We start from the raw sequence: 20,783 nt of genomic DNA on the forward strand, positions 1-20,783 counted from the left end.
GGGGCCGGATACCCCGGGCTTTACCCCCAAACCGTCAGGGGAAGAGGCGGGGGGGCTGGTGACCCCCTCCACCGACCTAGGGCAGATCAGGCCCACAAGCCCTACCGGGTGCGCCCACGTTAGGGTGCACCCGGCGTGTCGAATCGGCCTAGGCCGACTGGGTCCGGGGGGCTCCGGAAGTATGCTGCACGCGTTCCCGGAGCCCCCCAGTCACGGACCAGGGCAGGACACCCGGAGAGGTTTTAGTGGGTATGTCTCCACCGACACGTTGTCGGCGGGGAAGAGCCCCACATAACCACCAGGCCTCCCCCGGGTCCTGGGGTATGCGGTAACGCATTTCCTCTCCGTTAACAAAAAAAAAAGGGTCGGTGTGTTTAAGGGTTAAAATACTTACTTTACAATATTCAAAATTGCGTCCGTGCTTCTAAAAGTTGTGGACACTGCACACCCGCGATAACACACCGTGCAAACATGCGTTTCAATGCAGCTACGTTGTTTGCGCATTTTTTATATGTAAGTTTAAATTGAATGGAGGGGTAAAACGATAAATTTATTTTTCTGTTATTTTTCTGTTTTCGTTTACTTTATTCATACATCTTTTATCATAAGATAACCTCTTATATAACTATTAATAAATATCCTGTCGGTTAGATGATAATAATCCGGTGCGCGATAATAAGAGCTGTGAAAACTATACACAACCCAAGCAAAATTATTTTTGATCGTCTTGCATAACAAGTCAATAAATCAGTGACACCGTTTTATCGATTTATTCCTATAAATGTGTACGCTGAATCACAGATAGGTACACAATTATGTGAATAACATACATGTAATGACATATGAAAGGAACATATTAAGAATTAAATAGAATAACATCTCATTAATTGCAAATATTTCTACTTTAGATTTATATTTTTAACATCTTTTCTTCTTATAAATATATTTTATCTTAAGGTACGTATCACAATGTATACATTAATTCTAAGTTTATTAGAATTCCATAAACATTTAAGTGCGATTAATTATATCATTTTACGAATTAATATATAACTATAGAAGGTGGTTTATTTTTATTGTATCAAATTTCGATAACAGATTAAACTAATTTTAAACGAATTTCTCATTAATAAAAATTATATGTGAAAGGTAATTATTAAAATACCTAATCTTAAAAATCAAAATCTACAAACTGATTTTTTTTTCAAAATCTGAGAGAAAAGATCATTTTTTTCAGATTTATTAAAGAATCTATTTTTAAAATTAATCTGCGGACACTCAGTGCTTAGACTTAAAAGGTTTTCAAATTGTCACGTTCAATATACAATAAATGAAACGACATTTTAATATCGATTGCCAACACATGCGCGTATATACACGCGCCTTAAAATACTCCATTCTCTCTCGCAGATTGTTTTTTAACAGCTCGTATGCGTTACATACGAAAAAGGAAACTCAAAAGCAACATACAACGTTTTGACCCCATCGATCCTTTTAGTAGTCGTTAATTTGATTTAACATTCTTAGATTAATTAAGGATGTTTACGCAATGAATAAACAATGAATGGAACAAATCTGTAACCTTCACGGTATCGTTATGATAAATTTTGTGCAGATATTACATAATACAAATAACTTGTGCGATGGTACTATAACATCATTTAAAGATACAGAACTAGACACAACAATTTAACGTATCTAATCAGTCAATGAATCGTGGCCTTGGCGGATAATTTTAAAAGATCTACAACGTTTACAAATAACTTACGTAACAGTAATTAATTTTATCTTCTTTTTTTGTTATTTCTAAGATTATAATAATAAATTATAATAATAAAAACTTCATACTATTTATTACTATAAAAATATTTTAAGTATGAAATCTTTCTTTTTTTTATTTGAAAAAGAATCTTAATAAACCCTTGTCTTTTTGTTGTATAAAAAATGATGAAATTTATAATATTATTCATGTATAAGATATATTTTTTTAAACCAAATGATATGTATTAATATTTTCTACAAAATCTCTTCTCCCAACCTAAGTGGTATTTACCTTTTCAAAAAAAAGGTAAAAAAGGCGCCTATGTGTGTGCGCGCACCTAAAAATCTTTATTCTTTCAACCCAAATAACATGTATTAATTAATATTTTTTACAAAATCTCTTATTCCAACCTAAGTGGTATTTACTTAAATTAAATATCTTGAAATTGTGTGATCTTCTAATAAACATGATATACGTTTATTCAAAAAAATGCGTAAAATTTTATATATATATATATATAAACACATATATATATATATATATATATAGAGAGAGAGAGAAAGAGAGAGAGAGATACATAATTTAAACGTGTGTATATATATATATATATATATATATATATATATATATACAGGGTGTCAGGTAACGATCGCCCGTGGTTTTGTGGATTGATAGATCAAGTAAAACTGAGCAGAAAAGTCCTTTACTATTTTTTAATATTTGCCATAGTCAACGAAATAAAAATTAATAAAGTCTGCGAATAAGCGCGTATCACCGCGCGCAAGGACCGCCCGCCGGTTGCCGAGCGTAGGCAGCTGCGGCTGTAGGCGCGGCGCTGTGCGGTGAGGAAGGAAAAGCAGTAGCTGTTTTTCCCTCCTCACTGCACAGCGCCGCGCCTACAGCCGCGGCTGCCTACGTCTCGGCGACCGGCGGGCGGTCCTTGCGCGCGGTGATAAGCGCTTATTCGCAGACTTTATTAATTTTTATTTCGTTAAATATGGCAAATATTAAAAAATGGTAAAGGACTTTTCTGCTCAGTTTTACTTGATCTATCAATCCACGAAATCACGGGCGATCGTTACCTGACACCCTGTATATACCGGGTGTCCCAGACCACCCGTCCCACCCGATTTTTTCGTAAACGCGACATTTTAAAGAAAAATGTTTCAGACAAAAGTTGTAGGGTTTTAAAAGATCTATTTACTGATTTTATCAGTTTGACCTTGGATGGCGTCGCCAAGGTCAGATCAAAATAACATTAACTTTTTTAAATAGGACACCTCATTTTTGGTTCCAGAATCTAATAGCTGGTGTCAAGACCTTTCCAAAACACTATAAGAAAGTTTATTTTTATTGAGTACTTTCCGAGTTGTGAGGCTTGAAAGTTATGGTGTACTGTTACCTTCAAGCGTCATAACTCGGAAAGTCCTTAACCAAAATAAACTTATTTATAGTGTTTTGGAAAGCTCTCGAAATCGACTACAAGAAAATGCAATGAAAAATATACCTGTTTCAGACCACCCGTCCCACCCTTTTAAAACGTAGGGATGTGCTTGTACAAAAAAATGGCTCAGACAAAATTTGCATGATTTCGAGGGATCAACCTGATGATGATCTTGAATTCGACCTTGAGATCGATCTTGGGCATAAAGGTATAAGTCAAAGTAACATTTTTAAAATGTAAAAACTAAATAATCGGTGCCGCCTGTAGGTATTAGCGTTACCTAAGGTGTACCACGTGTAGGTAACAAGATCGTACTTACACCTTATCGGGGTGCTTTTTTAAGGTGGTTCCCCTTGCCGTCACCTTTGTCGGGGTGCTTTCATAAGGTGGTTCCCCTTGCCGTCACCTTTGTGCATACGCATGTTGTTCAGTCTCGATGTTCAAAATGTCCACCACGTGCATTTATACAGGCTGTTACCCTACTTTGGAAATCATCCGTCGCCCGACGAATTTCGTCAGTATCTAGAGACTGAATGACTTGTCGAATTCTGTTTTTCATATCTTCTGCAGTCGTAGGTCGTTCGCGGTATACAAGGTCTTTTATTCGTCCCCACAAATAATAATCTAAAATTGTAAGGTCCGGTGATCGTGGTGGCCAATTATGTGGACCATGTTTACCTATCCATCGGCCGCGAAATATGCGGTTCAGTTGATGACGAGCAATGACAGACGTGTGGGCGGGACATCCATCCTGTTGAAACCACATATTTAGACGTAATTGGAGTGGAATATCTTCAAGTAAACGTGGAAGTTCGTTTTCGAGTAAATCGGCGTATAAAAAACGGTTTAAATTCTCTTGAAAGAAAAATGGTCCCACGATATGCGTATCAACAATTCCGCACCAAACATTGACTTTCCAGATACGTTGATGATCCATTTCTCGATACCAATGTGGATTCTCTTGTGCCCAATAACGAAAATTATGTGTGTTTATTTCGCCGTCACTTTTAAAGGTGCACTCATCAGAAAATAAAATACTTCTATGGAAATTAGGTAATTGTTGAGTAATCCAATTACAGAATATCAGTCTTTGTCTATGATTGTTCAATGTCATGGCCTGGTGAAGTGACATTCGATATGGATGGAATGAATTTTCACGAAAAATTCGACTGATCGTGCTTCGACTTATTCCACTATCTCTTGCTCGTCGCTTTAAAGAATCATTCGGGGTTACAAAGGCAGATGCAATTACATCAGGTGCTCTTACTGAACGAACTGATCGATGAATTTGCCTTCCCTTATTATGATCCGGCTGAACAATACCTTTTACAATTATTCGACGTTGTAAGCGACTGAAAACTTTGCGCGAATGTGGTGTATGATCGGGATATTCATTTCGCCACATTATTTCAGCTGCTCGAAAACTTCCAGCTCTACCCAAAACTGACATCATTAACGCAGCTTCTTCGTTCGGGTAAGGCATAACTACAAATTACGCTTACGACCGGGTTGCTTATTAGAAAACGTGAATTGGTGACGAGTTGCGTAATATTATGAATTCTAAGCAATGACTTTTAGGAGTGGTATGTAAGGGTGCTTTTTCGTGAAAATTACTTTATTGCTACAATAATCAACATTAAATGAAGATTAATATTAATAAATCAAGAATAAACGGCATCATAGAGCTGTACCGAATGTTAGAGATCTCGATAATTAGGTATCTTCAAAACTCTACGCGTAGGACTATAGGTACACGCACCGGCAGAAATGGTGTCTCTCGACGCTAGCGCTCGGCTGCCGCACACACGCGGAGCCGCGCTCGTACGTGTGTCTAGGCTGCGCGGCGACGATCGGGGTGCGGGCGGAAAGTGGTGGGGGGCTTTACGATAGTGCATCCTCCTCGCTCGACGCTGGGTCGAGAGAGAAAGCATTATTCGACGTGATACCATGGGCGAAGTCGGTGTCCTCTGCTTATATTTTTCATTGCATTTTCTTGTAGTCGATTTCGAGAGCTTTCCAAAACACTATAAATAAGTTTATTTTGGTTAAGGACTTTCCGAGTTATGACGCTTGAAGGTTACAGTACACCGTAACTTTCAAGCCTCACAACTCGGAAAGTACTCAACAAAAATAAACTTTCTTATAGTGTTTTGGAAAGGTCTTGACACCAGCTATTAGATTCTGGAACCAAAAATGAGGTGTCCTATTTAAAAAAGTTAATGTTATTTTGATCTGACCTTGGCGACGCCATCCAAGGTCAAACTGATAAAATCAGTAAATAGATCTTTTAAAACCCTACAACTTTTGTCTGAAACATTTTTCTTTAAAATGTCGCGTTTACGAAAAAATCGGGTGGGACTGGTGGTCTGGGACACCCGGTATATATATATATATATATATATATATATATATATATATATATATACGTTTAAATTATGTATCTGACCTTGCTTTAGAAGGTTATGAGTATTATGCATACGAGCATCCACCGTATCGTTTTTATATAATTCACATGACATGTACTCTTCCATAGCTTTCATGAAAAAACGGATTGTTGTCAAAGTTGACAATTGTTATATTATATTTTTTTCAATATCGGCATCGTGTTCTTGTAATGATATTTTATTATCTATTTGCAGCGCAATGTCTGTCTCCTCCACTGACGGACTATTTAAATATTTCTGATCATAATTTCTTTTGTAGCTCAATGTTTAATGCAATCCTTATGTCTGCAATAAATTATAATAAAATATATAAATTCACAATAAAAAAGAATAAAACAAAGCTAGTCAGAGACTCTTACCAAGATTATTGTTAATGACTGACGAATAAAGATCAGGTTAAAGAACCTGTCACGACGGATATGATGATGATGACAAGATGACAAGAAGTACTACACCACATACACCACAAGTACACCACAAGTCGCATACGGCTGACTGATATACGCCAGCGCCACTCGTGTCGAAAATATGAAAAGGAGAATTCCTGAGGGCGACGACGACGTTTCTTAAAGATTAAAGATGAATATTTAGATTTGCGTCGCTCCGCTCGTAGGGCACAGAGAGAAAAAATAAAAACACTTTTATTATACAAGTCGGGGCCAAGCTGTCGTTTGAGACTACTCAGAACTTGATCGGTTCAGCCGTTACTGAGATCTGATAATCTCGCGTGCTTGGAACTCGCTGATTCGCGTAAAAGAGGGTCGGTCTGCGACTTTTATAAAAAAAAATTTTCTACATATGCGCGAGTCGCGACCACGCCTCTAGATACATAAATTATAATATATAATTTTAACAATTAATGTTCGCGACTGCATGTTGCCGAGAGAGAACGTGCGCGAACTTGAGTTTGCCGGGCGAGCTCGAGTGAGCGCGAGTGAGACGCGTTATTTCAGTAATACGCAGCTTGCCGTTGTCCTGCCGCTGAGCGCGACAGCGTTAGAGAGAGCCGAGAGGAGCGACGAGGATCGACCGCGATCAGCTGCTCCGCGAGCGTGCGAGATTTAAAGGCGCGAGGATTGAGATGTAAAGAAATACTCAATAGGTCCGCAACAAGTTCCGACCAGCGTCGGTCAGTAGTCTGTCGATTTTCAATCTCACGGATCGTTGCGGCGTGATTTTAAATGCGATCGTTCTCGGTCGAATCACTCTGAGAGTCTAAGTGAGCGACGAGATCTTCGGCAGAGCGACCGATCGACGGGAACAATTCGGGGGAAAGATCTTTCCGCGGGAAATCGTCTAATTGGCTGACTGGTCTAACAAGATGACCGTGGCCAGCGTCTGAGGAGAAGAATATCAATATTTTGTCACGATCTTCCTGCCGAGTTGTCCTCGCTGTTAGCGCGTGATAGAGAACGGAGCGACCGAACACTCGACTCCGTATACACAAGCAAATAATAATAGCACCGAAGCTGGTCGAAATAATCAATTGTACATACAAGAAATAATGAAAGTAACCGCTTGAATTTTGAAACTTAAATCTACAGGAGGACGCAATAAAAATATACAAGATTGTTAACTTTGGTTTGATCGCGAACAATTAAGTTATAGTTACACATAAAAATTTAATTATACATGTATATATATAATATTATTATAACTTTGCATGATTTTTATAATGTACAATAATGATTTATTTATGTTAACATTTAGTTAACATAAAACAAAATTGTAATAAATATATAAAATTAAATATATAATAATTATACATACCTTTTGATGATTCCAAATCTATATCTGCACTCGTTGTTGCACTGCTTTTATATTTTAGAGGTTACAAACTGTACGAGCATTCACGTATACGATAAAAAGAGACCGATAATGTGCGTGCAACGAAGACAAACACATTCATAACAACTTTACGGAGTTAAACAAGGTTGGTACACATGGGGACTTACGGTCAAAAAATAAGTGAGAGGGCAAAGAATTAGAGAGAGACGCTTGCAAACTGCGCACACCATGTCTACTTCCACCATGGTTACGCTTAAAATGGAATAAGCCTTCTAGTAACTTTAGTAAATATGGGGATTTTTTGTTTCTAGATTGCCGATTGCCTTTGCAATAGTCGTTCATAACCTTATTTATATAGCTTATATTCCAAAGTTAATTCATAATTTTAAAAATTATCAAAATTATTATTAAAAAATGGTGAGTTGTTGTGTGTGTGGCTGTACAAGAAAAAAAACTGAAAATGTCACGTTTCATAAGTAAGTATTACTTATTCTTTTTGCATATTCTATTATATATATTTCTATTCTTTTTGCGGTAAATGTTAAGAACACCTCCACCGCTCCCGATTTTAATGAAATTAGGCTCATTCGATGCGTTTTTACATGAAACTAACGAATTTCGCAGAAAAATGTGTCGTTCTCCTTTGCAAACCGAGATATCATGCACCAAAGTTGACGACTATTTAGGTTAGGATACCTGTCACCTCGACGAGATGTAGCGACTTGAGCATGCGCTGTGGTCACGTTAGCATGCACGGTGGCTGCACGTGCATGCGTTTTAGTAACTTTGCACAAAATTTGAACTGAACGAAATTAAACAAATGAATCGTTTAAGTTATTGTTACGTCTGGCGTTCAAAATTTTTTCTTTTCTCACGCCATTCGATAATATTTTTCGAAAACAATCGCGTTTATTTATGATTTTGTAGAATTCACTATTAATGTATTAAATTCTTTCGGCGTGGATGTGTTGATTTTAAAATATTAAAATTTAAAGAATGCGCCCATGAGCGCGTGCGACTATCCTTTCTCAAACGTTCGGCGACGCGCGGTCGCGCGGCGGAATACGGCCGCTGGCGGAACGCAGCCCCCTCCCCCCTCTCCTACCTTTACGACTCGCCCCCGCGCGAGCGTCAACAAGCGTGGGAGCCAACCGCGAGGATACGTTGCAGCGCCATTTTCAAACCCATAACCACCCTCGCGCATCCGGAGCATATAAAAGAAGCGCGCGCGGAGCATTTTTTGAACAGATCGCTCTGGACAGCAGTGTTACCGTTCGGGCCGCATTTTCTCGCGGATGGCCGTACACGTGATCTCAAAGAAGTATTAAATTCAGATGAATAAAGGTACATTTAGATCCCCCCCCCCATAGTCAGATAAGATAAATCTATAGAGGAATTTAACAAGGCTATAATTATGCTTAATAATTAAAACAAAAAAGTGCAATTGAAATAGAAATGATATCGAAGGAAATGATATCGAAATAAATTTTTATCATGTTTTTATATATTTAAATCAAATAAAACATTTTATTTGGCAGAATCATAAGAATACCAACATTTGTTGCAAGGGTAAGGAAAACTGCCAAAAACCTTACCAGTATTCATACTACAAAAAAATATATTTTATAAATGTAATTTATATTTAACATTACATAAATTTACTTTAAATGATGAACATATGTCAAATAAACATATGTTTTATATGAAAAAAATAACTGTTTAATGTAATCACAAATAAAGAATTAAATAATAAACACATTATAAAACTAAACCTAATAAACAAAAAAATTATCACAAAGAAATAATGAACAAAATATTGCGCATGGCTTACATATTATATTACATTATACAGATTATCACAATGAGATACTGAATAAAATATTGCACATGGTTTACATATTATTATATATAGCATTATTTTAAAATATTTTTTTTTAATTTTTTAAAATTAAAATATTTTCTGAAACATTAAACGCATAAAACATAGGAATCCTAAACCGTATTAACCTGAAACTTATTAAACACAAATATTAATAATATGTAATATTATAAAGATTGGCTAGATGGATATGTAAATTAAAAGAAAATAAAAAATGTAATTTAAATTAAATTAAAATTGAAGTTAAACTAAAATAGAATAAAAAGTAAAAATAATATTCAAATTAAATAATATTAAAAATAAAATACAAAATAAGTTAAAATCAATCATTATTAGATGAACTGCATCGCTCGATATAAATTTCAATTTGTGTAATTTTAAGTGTTCAGAATCAACTTCGAAATTTATGCAATTTATGGCTTCAGCTTGAAAACTTGAACGCACTATGCAAATTGCGGAAAGAGTCTCATTAGATAGCCGATTTCGTTTCTTATTTTTAACATCTGTAACTATTGAAAAAATCCGTTCGGCTTCGGCATTTGAATGGGGAAGAGAAAAATCCGTTTCAACTAATAATTTTAAATTTGAAAACATTTGTTCCCCGTTAAAATCTTTAAATTCTAATATTTTTCTCCACATCTCATTTATTGTTAAAGACGGTAATTTTTTTTCTCTGTATCGTTAAAAACCGATAGGAGAATTATCCATTCATATGCTAATTGTGAAAAATCAATACAATTTCCTATTCGCGCGGCAATATAAGTTAAATCTTTAATTTTAATTCTATCTTCGTCAAAAAGAGCAATATCCGGATTTAAAAAGTTAATTGTTGAAAAAAATTATCTTTAAATGGCAAACGTTTTAACATTTCCCGAACTGCTGTTTTATAAAATTTTAAACAATTATATCTAATTTCTGGAGCGCATTCTAAAGTTAATGTTGCCAAGATATTTTCGCACTCAGGCCCCACACGTATATTATTTAAATGACGGATGTTATTGTCATCATCTATGTTTAAATTAACGATATCTTTCAAAGCCTCTGCAGTCATAAAATTTATGGCAATTTTTCGAATTATTTGCTGGCTTTTTTCAATTAATTTATGTACCAAAATATTGCGTCATTGAAAGAAAGCATTAAAACTGTTAAAGAAATTTAATGAATATTTCAAAAATAATAAATATGATTTTATTGTGTTATCATTTAACTGTGTTAAAATAAGTTCTGCAGATGATAATTTATCTTCAGTTACTGCTAAAATAAAGAAATTTTTTAAAACATCCAAATTATTTAGAATTCTAATTACACTTGTCTAAAACCAGCCATCTTGTATTCGATAATTTAAGAGCTTTATTTTGTTCTACAGAAAAGAATTCTTGAAATTCTTTCAAAATTGCACATCTCTTTGCACTGCCCAAAATGTAAGTGGCAATACTTCTAATTAAATTTTCTCAAGATGCCGGTAACTCTTCACAAGCTTCACTAGCTACAATCGCGGATGAATGACAAATGCAATTTCATAATACCACCCGGAACCCGTGCTTGTAAACGCGAAAAAAAAGAATTATTACGTCCAATCATTACAGACGCGTTATCACTTCCGATTATATTTTTAAACGGTATTTTTTTTTCTTTTGAAAAGTTCTTCAAATTTTTCAAAAATTTTATTTGCCGAACAATCTGTAACATCCAAAGGTATTAAATTTAACAATTGTGTTTTTACTTTATTTACGGAAAAAAATTGGACAAGAACGCACATAAGTTTTGTATCCGCGATGTCACTGCTTTCATCCATTAAAATCGAAAATCGAAGCGACCGTAAAATTTTTACGCTAGTTCTTTGGTTTCTTGTTCCGCGATAACATCTTTAACGATATTGCAATACTTAGTTCGAGCCAGTGAAAAATCTTTTGCAATGTCAGAATCTATAAAAATTTTTTTAACAAAGGAGTTAAATGATCTGCAGTATAAAACGCAACATTATGTTCCGCAAAAAAAGCTGCTAACTTTATTTCCGCGCATTAAACTTGTTCGGTGTGAGAAATCTTATTAGGAGCAAGGCTTTGATTTTTATCTGTTAATTTACTTATACAGGGAGATTCAGAACGACCCATGTGTCCCTGTAAAGACGTGTTCTTGGATAAATTCTGAGACGATTTTTCCTGTACGAAAATTTTGTCCGGCGCTTACTTTTTGAATAATAAGAGGATAAAGTTAGCAAATCACGGGCCGTGTACACATGGTAGACAAAGGCGGCGCAACTCATCGTCCGATACGGGTAAGCGCCCGCGGAGCCGGGCACCAAAAGAACCCATCATCACAGATGGCTAGACATGACTGGTTTGCCGCGCATGCGCGAGAAAACGCGGCTCGAACGGTAACATTGATAAGAACTTGTAGTTGCCAGAGAGGAACTTGAGAGGGGACAGGCTTCGAATTTAGATGAAACCTTATTTTGAAGCACCTCTATGTTTTGTGAAAAATGGACATTGAACTACGTAGCCAATGTCCATTTTCCACGTCGATAATGTCCACGTTTAGGTGGTTCTCAGCGGTGCTATGTCCATTTTTACGGTTCTCTTCTGTGCTATGTGCAGGAGTGAGAGATGCATCAGTTGGATAAAGACGGATAATGGATCTCTATCTGTCTTCTGTTTAGACCATCGGTTAGAGAGAGAAAGTATCGCGGTAGCAAACACGGAGCGAGCGGCGATGTTATCTCTACGGATACCCTCCTCTCCACTCCCCTCTCGCCTATCTCGTTTTCCGCGCTACGTTTTGGCCATAAAATTCAGAAAGTCCTCTTCGGATGATTTCTGGGCAGGGACGTAGAAAGGCCAGAAAGCGCCTACTCTTTAAAAATGTTTTATATTTTATTATAATTGTTATAATCATACATATGCGCGCGTATGTATGATTTAGAAATGACATATTGCACAAAAAAATAATAATGTAATAAAGATTAATTGAATAAACATTTTGTTGTCCAAGTGACGTATTTTATCAGTCCTACCGTACGATGACAGGTGAAAAGTCAACTAAAGGATATTATAGATGTAATCAGCTGTGCCTGAATTCGAGGCTTTACAGTCTATTTTCTCTCTCTCTCTCTCTCTCTCTCTCTCTCTCTCTCTCTCTCTCTCTCGCTCTATCGAGGCGACGGAGAAGCGCTTTGGCACGCTAGCCGGCTTTTCGGCAGGCTTGTGTGTGTGAGGACGTGTATGTATGTGGGTGTGTATCTGTGTGTGTGTGCGCATTGTTTTTTATGATAAGAGGGCGATAATTTAATTTTTAAACTATTATATTTTTTACATACATTTAGTCTTTTATATTATGCTTTAATTTGCTCATTTAATTATAATAATAATTATGATTGTGCACTTGAATGCCCCTCCTCTTATTATTGTCCCGCGACCACCTCTACCTCTTCCTCGTCCTCGTCCTTTTCCTCTTCCTCTTCCTCGTCCTCTCCCTCTTCCTCTGCCTCTCCCTCTTCCTCGAGCGAATGCCGCACAAATTATTTTCTCTAGATCTAAAGTCTGAAACAAAAAATTTAAAGAATGTGTAAAAGCATTTATTGAATACCGAAGAAAGATAAAACGATGCTTATATGTCAACTTTGTCATTAAAAAAAACCACATTTGCCTGTGTAGGTGAACCGTGGCAAACCAAGATCATGTTTCGACAATACGCTCGTTTTTTAATAGCGAAACTATAGCCGCATCTAGAAACTCGTTTATATTTAATTAATACTTACACTTAATGTTACGAATCCTGTCGTCGCCATTTCGGCTGACGCCGTCGGGGTCGTCGTCGCCGCCGCTGTCGACGTCGTCGTCGTCGCCGCCGCCGCTGTCGACGTCGTCGTCGTCGCCGCCGCTGCTGTCGACATCGTCGTCGTCGCCGCCGCCGCTGTCGACGCGTCGTCGTCGTCGCCGCCGCTGTCGACGTCGTCGCCGCCGCTGTCGACATCGTCGTCGTTGTCGCCGCCGCTGTCGACGTCGTCGTCGTTGTCGCCGCCGCTGTCAACGTCGTCGTCGCCAATATTTGTTCCACTGAAAAAATAGAATTTTTAGTATAAATAACAATATTTTACTAATATAATTGTTATAAGTAAAGTACATAGATGTGTACTTACTGGTTCCTGGTTCACAGTGCTCGTACTGCTCGTTCTTACGGTTTACGGTGCTCTGCGGTGCTCGCAACAGCATGTATGATCTTTTTTAGATGTGAAGTGTACATTAACTTACAAGAAAAAATATTTAATGTTCTCTTACATTCATCTTTTAACAAAAATTTCTATGTTACATAACACAGACACACACACACACACACACACACACAGATACACACACACACACACACACACAGACACGCGCGCGCGCGCTCGGCACGTGTATAATGCACAGATTGAAATCAATATAGTTACGATTTAATTGTAATAATACTCATAACTTGTATAATTTTTAATAAAGCATTTATATACATGCGCGCGAATTAACTTATATTTGCATCATACACGTAAATGAGAATCTTAGCAGCTTAAAAAGCTGAGCCCCTTCACCACGTCAAGGTGATTCTCACAAAGGGGAAAAAATGGGAAGCAACAATCAGCTGAAAGTTAAATTTGTATTTTTTTTTAATTATAGAGAAAGAATATGCAAAAAGTTAAAAAGAGCGCATCTTTTAGTTTGTAAAATATATAATCTATATTTGACATTTTCAACGTAGAACGCATGTTTATAAAAATCGAAATTCTTTAAAACTATAAAATTACAATTATTGTTGGTGTTTTTGGTATTAAGCATGTCACAAAGATCGCAATCACGATTGAAATAATTGCATAAATCTGAGACTAGCAGATGTTATCACAGAGAAGTTTACGTAATAAACTTTTTTGAAATATCTGATATATCAGTTATTTTTTTTTCTGAAATACTTTGTATATTTTAATACATATACGTGTATTAAAATGTTTTTGCATCTTATTATAAAATACTGTTATTTTTAAAAATCACGGTACATAATTTATGTATATATAATACATATATACATATATATTATATATATAAACATATATATATATAAACATATATATATATATATATATATATATATATATATATATATATAGTCCAAAAAGTAAGGTGACATTGCATTTATTTCGAAAATTCTTTATTTATTCTTGCAAATCAATTTCGTCCCCTTCAAAGTAATCCCCCCTGATATAATACACTTATTCCAACGGATTTTCCAATCTTCGAAACAGTTGTAATAATCGATTTCAGGAATGGCCTTTAGCTCCTTCTTCGCAGCGAAACGGTGTCCCCGGAGCGGCCGCTTGAGTTTGCTGAATAGCCAGAAGTCGCATGGAGCCAAATCAGGTGAATACGGTGGTTGTGGAACGATATTAGTCGAGTTTTTGGTTAAAAAATCACGAATCACCGTTTCGAGTCGATAGAAGAGATTCAAGCCGCTGCGAAGAAGGAGCTAAAAGCCATTCCTGAAATCGATTATTACAACTGTTTCGAAGATTGGAAAATCCGTTGGAATAAGTGTATTATATCAGGGGGGGATTACTTTGAAGGGGACGAAATTGATTTGCAAGAATAAATAAAGAATTTTCGAAATAAATGCAATGTCACCTTACTTTTTGGACACAGTAGTATATATTTGCATGTATGCATAATTTATTGCCAACATATTTAATGTATTTCCTTTCATTCTTTTTTGCTTTGTGTCTTGCATTACATCATTAGTAACAAGTAAATGTATGATTTCACACCCACATAGAAATTGACTTCCAGTGGATGTCCATCGCCCTTCCATAGCTCCATGGGACGTCTATCTCCATGGTGGAAGTTAGATGAACGTCCATTAGAAGTCCATGAAACCTCCATAGCTCCATGAGATTTTACTTCTATCATGGAAGTCAAATAGATCCCCATTAGGCATCCATCCAACCTCCATAGCTCCATGGAATTTTATTTCTATCATAGAAGTCAGATGGACGTCCATTAGAAGCCCATGAAACCTCCATAGCTCCATGAGATTTTACTTTTATCATTGAAGTCAAATAGATCTCCATTAGACATCCATCCAACCTCCATAGCTCCATGGAATTTTATTTCCATTGTAGAAGTCAGATGGACGTCCATTAGAAGCCCATGAAACCTCCATAGCTCCATGGGATTTTACTTCCATCATGGAAGTCAGATGGACGTCCATTAGAAGTCCATAAAATTTCTATAGCTTCATGAGATTTTACTTTCATCATAGAAGTCAGATAGATTCCTGAAAGCGTATAATGCGCATGACGTAATCCTTGTTGATCACCAAAAGTTAAACAAGGATAAAATGTTATATTACGTACATCATGCGCTCTCTTTACGGAATTTGATCATTATCTCTTTATCAAAACAATTATGCAACTAATTTGTTTATAACAATTATAATAACTATGACAATTAAAAAAGCGTCATATATGTTTCTTTAGTAATTTTTTCCGGTGAATCGATTGGCGCAATCAATTCTCCTCTACAGTCATTTTTGACAATTTGTTTATAACAATTAATTGCAAAATTAACTTTGGCAACGGGCTCTTTACGTCATTAATGTTTTTCATGCTCCGATACTATTTCTAATTGTTGTTTTTTGACCGATTTGGCCATGGGCAGATACAGATTTTAATTATTTATATAATTTATATTAAAAATATCTAAGGTTAAATAAACAAAGGATTAATAAGAGTGTTCGCGCGATACTCAAGACGCCAGTTTCTTCTTGTTCAAATCAGCTTTACTTCAAATATAACTTTTTATTAACAATCTCACAAGTGTACGTTTAGCTCAGTGTTAAGATACTAGGTTATCGTTCCGAAGATCTTAAGTTCGAATCCCGCCGGCGCCGGATGCGTTTCAAAAATTTATAAAATAATACGTAATTGTAATTAGTGAATTAAAATGTTATATGTGAAACAGTGAATACGATTAAGGTATAAAAATAATAAAATCTGTTAAAAAAAAATTTTTTTTACCGTCCACTGAAAGTCCGAACCTCCACGGCAGACGTCCATTAATAATCCATGTAACGTCTGCTGAGACTCCATAAAGCCTCTACTAATAATCCACGTGATGTCGGTTTGTCATCCACTAAGGCTCTATGAAACCTTTATTAATGATCCACGTAACGTTTAATGGACATCCATTGTTAACGTCTAATGGACGTCCAATGGACGTACGCAATGCGGAACTGTGGATGCCTAATGGCCGTCCATTGGATGTCCATAGGACATCCACTGGAAGGTCCAAACCTCTACGGCAGACGTCCATTAGACGTCCATTGGAGGTTTTAGTTCTATGTGGGACAATGTCGTAGCATGACCACATTAATCTTTTATTTATCCTGTGATAACATCTGCTAATCTAAGATTTATGCAATTATTTCAATTGTGATTGCGATCTTCTACGATATTAAAAAATGCATATTAATTTTACACATTACTCGAAAATAATACTTGCTGCATAGTAATATGATTTGTAAATATATTTCACTCTGTTGAGCTATTATATAAATACAATATCATAATATACATGCAACAATTATTTTTTCTACAATGATGAAACTATGAAGAAACAGAGAATAAAAATAAATGGAAGGAAATACTTTGAGATATATAAAAATTATTTGTTTTTTATTTTCATGCGTTTTACGTCATTTTATTTGTTCAATAATTTCTGCATCTTTTTACGTGATTCCTTGTCCGTTTTTTCAGCACGATTATTGTATCGTGTACGTGAATATAGTTTTACACGGATTAAAAATTGCAGTGCTTCCAATCGATGTTTATAACATGAATTATCTTCATGAAACCATTCTGAATACGTATTATTCGTTACGTTTATGCATTCCTTTTTAATATTTTGTAAAACTGCTGTAGATGCCCAATAGCGTTCCCAGTTACAATCAATTGCATGTAATTGAATTTCGATCACTTTGGCAAAAAGAGTTATCGGTCGTATTAACTTTATAACTGAAGGAGCATCTTCATCAGAATTTGAAAATTCTCGCAGCTCTATATATTTTTCGTTTGCTGTGGCGTCATCCATTGGCGTTTTCGTCATAATGTTATGACAATTATCGCATTTAGTTTGTGCAATGCTTTTCCATGCTACGTATCCAGCAAAATATGCAATAGCATTGTTATCGTAACTACTCAATGAACTTTTATTTCCAGTAACACTGGTATTATCATACTCTTCGAGAATATTTACATCGTCATTAAATAATTCGTCCTCGGGATCAATTTCGTGTTGTACAGAAATATTATTTGCAGTCATAGAAGTCTCAATTGATTTAATTAAATTTGTGGGTGAATTAATGAGGCACTCAGCTTCTGAACACTGCACATTTCCTTTGTCACTTGTGGATATATCCTATGCATGTAATGTGTCTTACATTACATCAGATTATTCTTGCAGTTGGATTATTATTAAATCCACCACGTTGTCTGAATTTTGAAAATAAGTGTTCAACAGAATCTTGGTTACACAATCCTGTCGCAAGTTCAAACGTTTTATTTTCTATTTTTATATCATTATAGGTTCCCAAGAGAGCTTGTATGGTCACAATAAATCCTTTTAAGCATGGAATTTTCAAAATTTTATCAGGTGACATCGACCATCCTGAACACCATGTGATAAATTCTCTTAACAAATTTTCAATATCCGGATTTTTATCAGAAAGCAATCGTTTTCCTCCAAATTTCATATTATAACTGTATGAATTGCAAGCATCAATTACATTGTTCATGCATTCTGTGAAATTTGCCGTCGCTTCCCATGTATCACTTTGCAATTCTTTTCCATAGCCCGCTGTTCTCATTGAGGCTGTAAATCTATTACTCAATACTTGGAATGGTTTTTTGAGGTTCATTGATTGAAAATTATTGGGGTAAAGATGTGCTTCTGTAATATGTGACAATAAATTTGATCATCCTTGTGCAGCATTATCAATGCGCCATGTCTCTTCATAATCGTTAAAAGATGCTACAACTTCTGTACTGCAATATAAGAATTTGTGTGTTCTTAGTAAACTCATTAATTGTTTTACTAAATGTGGAAAATCAAATGACGCGTAATATTTTTTTCCTTTATGAATAAAAAATGGATTATCTGTGCTTACACCAAGTTGATTATAAGCACTTTGATTAGATGATCCTTGATCACACGTCAAAATTCGTACATCAGCATCTGTATTGCTTAGTCTGTCTAAACATTCTTTCAATAAATATATTATTTCTTCCGCTTTCATGCATTTTCCAGGAAGAAAATATGTCAATGGTTGACGCCACGGGTTACGCGCGTTAATACTGTCTAAGCAAAAGACAAAAACACATTTAGCATTTTCGTTTCTTCTTCCTAAAAACCCAAGATCTACAAGTCTTTCTACTTGATCGAAATGAGGTGAATATTCTTGATATGATTTTATTGACATCTCGTCCCATTTCAAGGCACATACTCTTTCTTCCGCAGGCAAGTCTGCGAGTTTCTCTTGTAGTTTAAAAAAAAACAAAATCGCAAAATCTTGGCACAATATTGTATTCTTCGTGCCATCTTCTAATAGTTCGTTCACAAGGGAACGTGCAACCTGCCTGTCGTAAGCGGCGCAATGCAGAAGCAGAGTAATAAAATAATTGTTGCGCAAGACTTTTCTCTTCTTGCGTATACGGCGCATTTGGTGTGTGCAGTTGCAAAGTTATCATTGCATGAGCAACAGGATGTAAATTTTGATTTTCAATAAGATTTTGTATAATTTTTTTTTTTTGGCTCCTTTTACTTGTCGTTTTTCTATTTGAAACTTGTCGAGTACGCAAACGAAATTTTAACTTTTTAATAATTTTACGCAAACGAAGATTTTCTCGCTTTAAAAGTTCCACTTGTGCTACTTCTGATTTTGATTTCTCGCTTGCATGCTTCCCCCTTTTTTCTTCAATTACAGGTATATCCACATTACACACATCTTTTATCTCCGATGGTCCCTCATTAATCCATTCACTTACATTTTCTTCTTCATCCGAAGAATAAAAATACATCTCTTTTGCACGTTGGTACGTTTTAATGTATCGATTATTTGGAACATTAATTTTGACGTTATCATTATTAATTGTTTGGGACACTATTTCTGTGTCATTATTAAAATTTATTTCGATGTTGTCAATAATAATTTCTTGTGACACTATTTCTGTGTCATTATTTATATCTATTTCTGCCGGTAACGTTAAATTTTGGTTCGTACCTGTATTTTTTGTTTCCAATTCCTGTTGTGAGTAGCCGTTGAATTTCACTGGAACAGCATCTCTTTTTAACGTCTTAAAATTTTTCTTCTTTGTTGGTCCTTCCTTGAAGGAACTTGGATCGAAATGATCTTCACACAGACCGGCACGACGTAGTGAGTTGGCAGTCCATTTTGCCAAAGTAGTATTTCCTGAAATAAAATTATGAAACGGGATATTAGTATCGTAAAATGTTGTACAATCGGTGTGCCGTGAAAATGTTACCGAATTTAAAAGTAAGCAAAAAGAGTTAAATTAATAAAAGTACATGTACCGCACAAAGTGCAAAACATATTATTTTTAAAAAATCTAAAAAAATTTGAGATAAATAATATTGGAAAGACGTTGTAACAAAAAAGTATAAAGTTAGTCATTTAATAAATTCACTTTGACAAATTAACAATTGACAATTTTTAACTTCTTAATTATCTCTTCTCAGTTTTTTGCTCATTCTTTTACTTCTTTGCTCGCTCTTTCGCTTTCTCGCTCGTTCTTTTGTTCTCTCGCTCGCTCTTTCGTTCTCTCACTCGCTCTTACTCTCAGCACCATACCGCTCATGTGTCTATTGCTGCTTGCAAACAAATCTTCCCGCGTCTTGCACGTAGCCGAGTAGTCTTACCTTGCCACACGCTTAAGGTCTCGACATAGGCTTCTGCATAGCTTCATAACCGTATCTGTAAGGAAATTGATTGGTCCGTTAGCACATGCATAAGGAAATGGACCAATCAATTTCTTTATGCATACGGTTATGCAGCTATGCAAAAGCCTGTATCGCGGCCTTTACGTTTGGCTGAGCTAAATCGGCGATTATCAGTAATTATTATCTCGTTAATTATAGAAAAATGGTAAACGACTTGTTTGGGCAGTTTGACTTGCTCTATCAGCTCGAAAGGTGATCTGATCATTACCAGACATTCTGTACTTTAAACAAATGTCTAGTAATTTACATAATAAATATGATAAGGAACTTACCGCTGTTACGTATCCATAATTGACATTGTTCAGTGAACTCGGTTTCGGTGATTTAAGAACGAGCACTGGAAGCCGGTTTTCTCAGAGAAAGAACGCGGGAGCTGTGAATTTTGAATTCGCGCGATACTGCTAGCGAGCGTTGAGAGCGCGAAAGACAGCAA

Source organism: Solenopsis invicta, chromosome 3 (genome assembly GCF_016802725.1).
Source record: "Solenopsis invicta isolate M01_SB chromosome 3, UNIL_Sinv_3.0, whole genome shotgun sequence".
Taxonomy (NCBI): domain Eukaryota; kingdom Metazoa; phylum Arthropoda; class Insecta; order Hymenoptera; family Formicidae; genus Solenopsis; species Solenopsis invicta.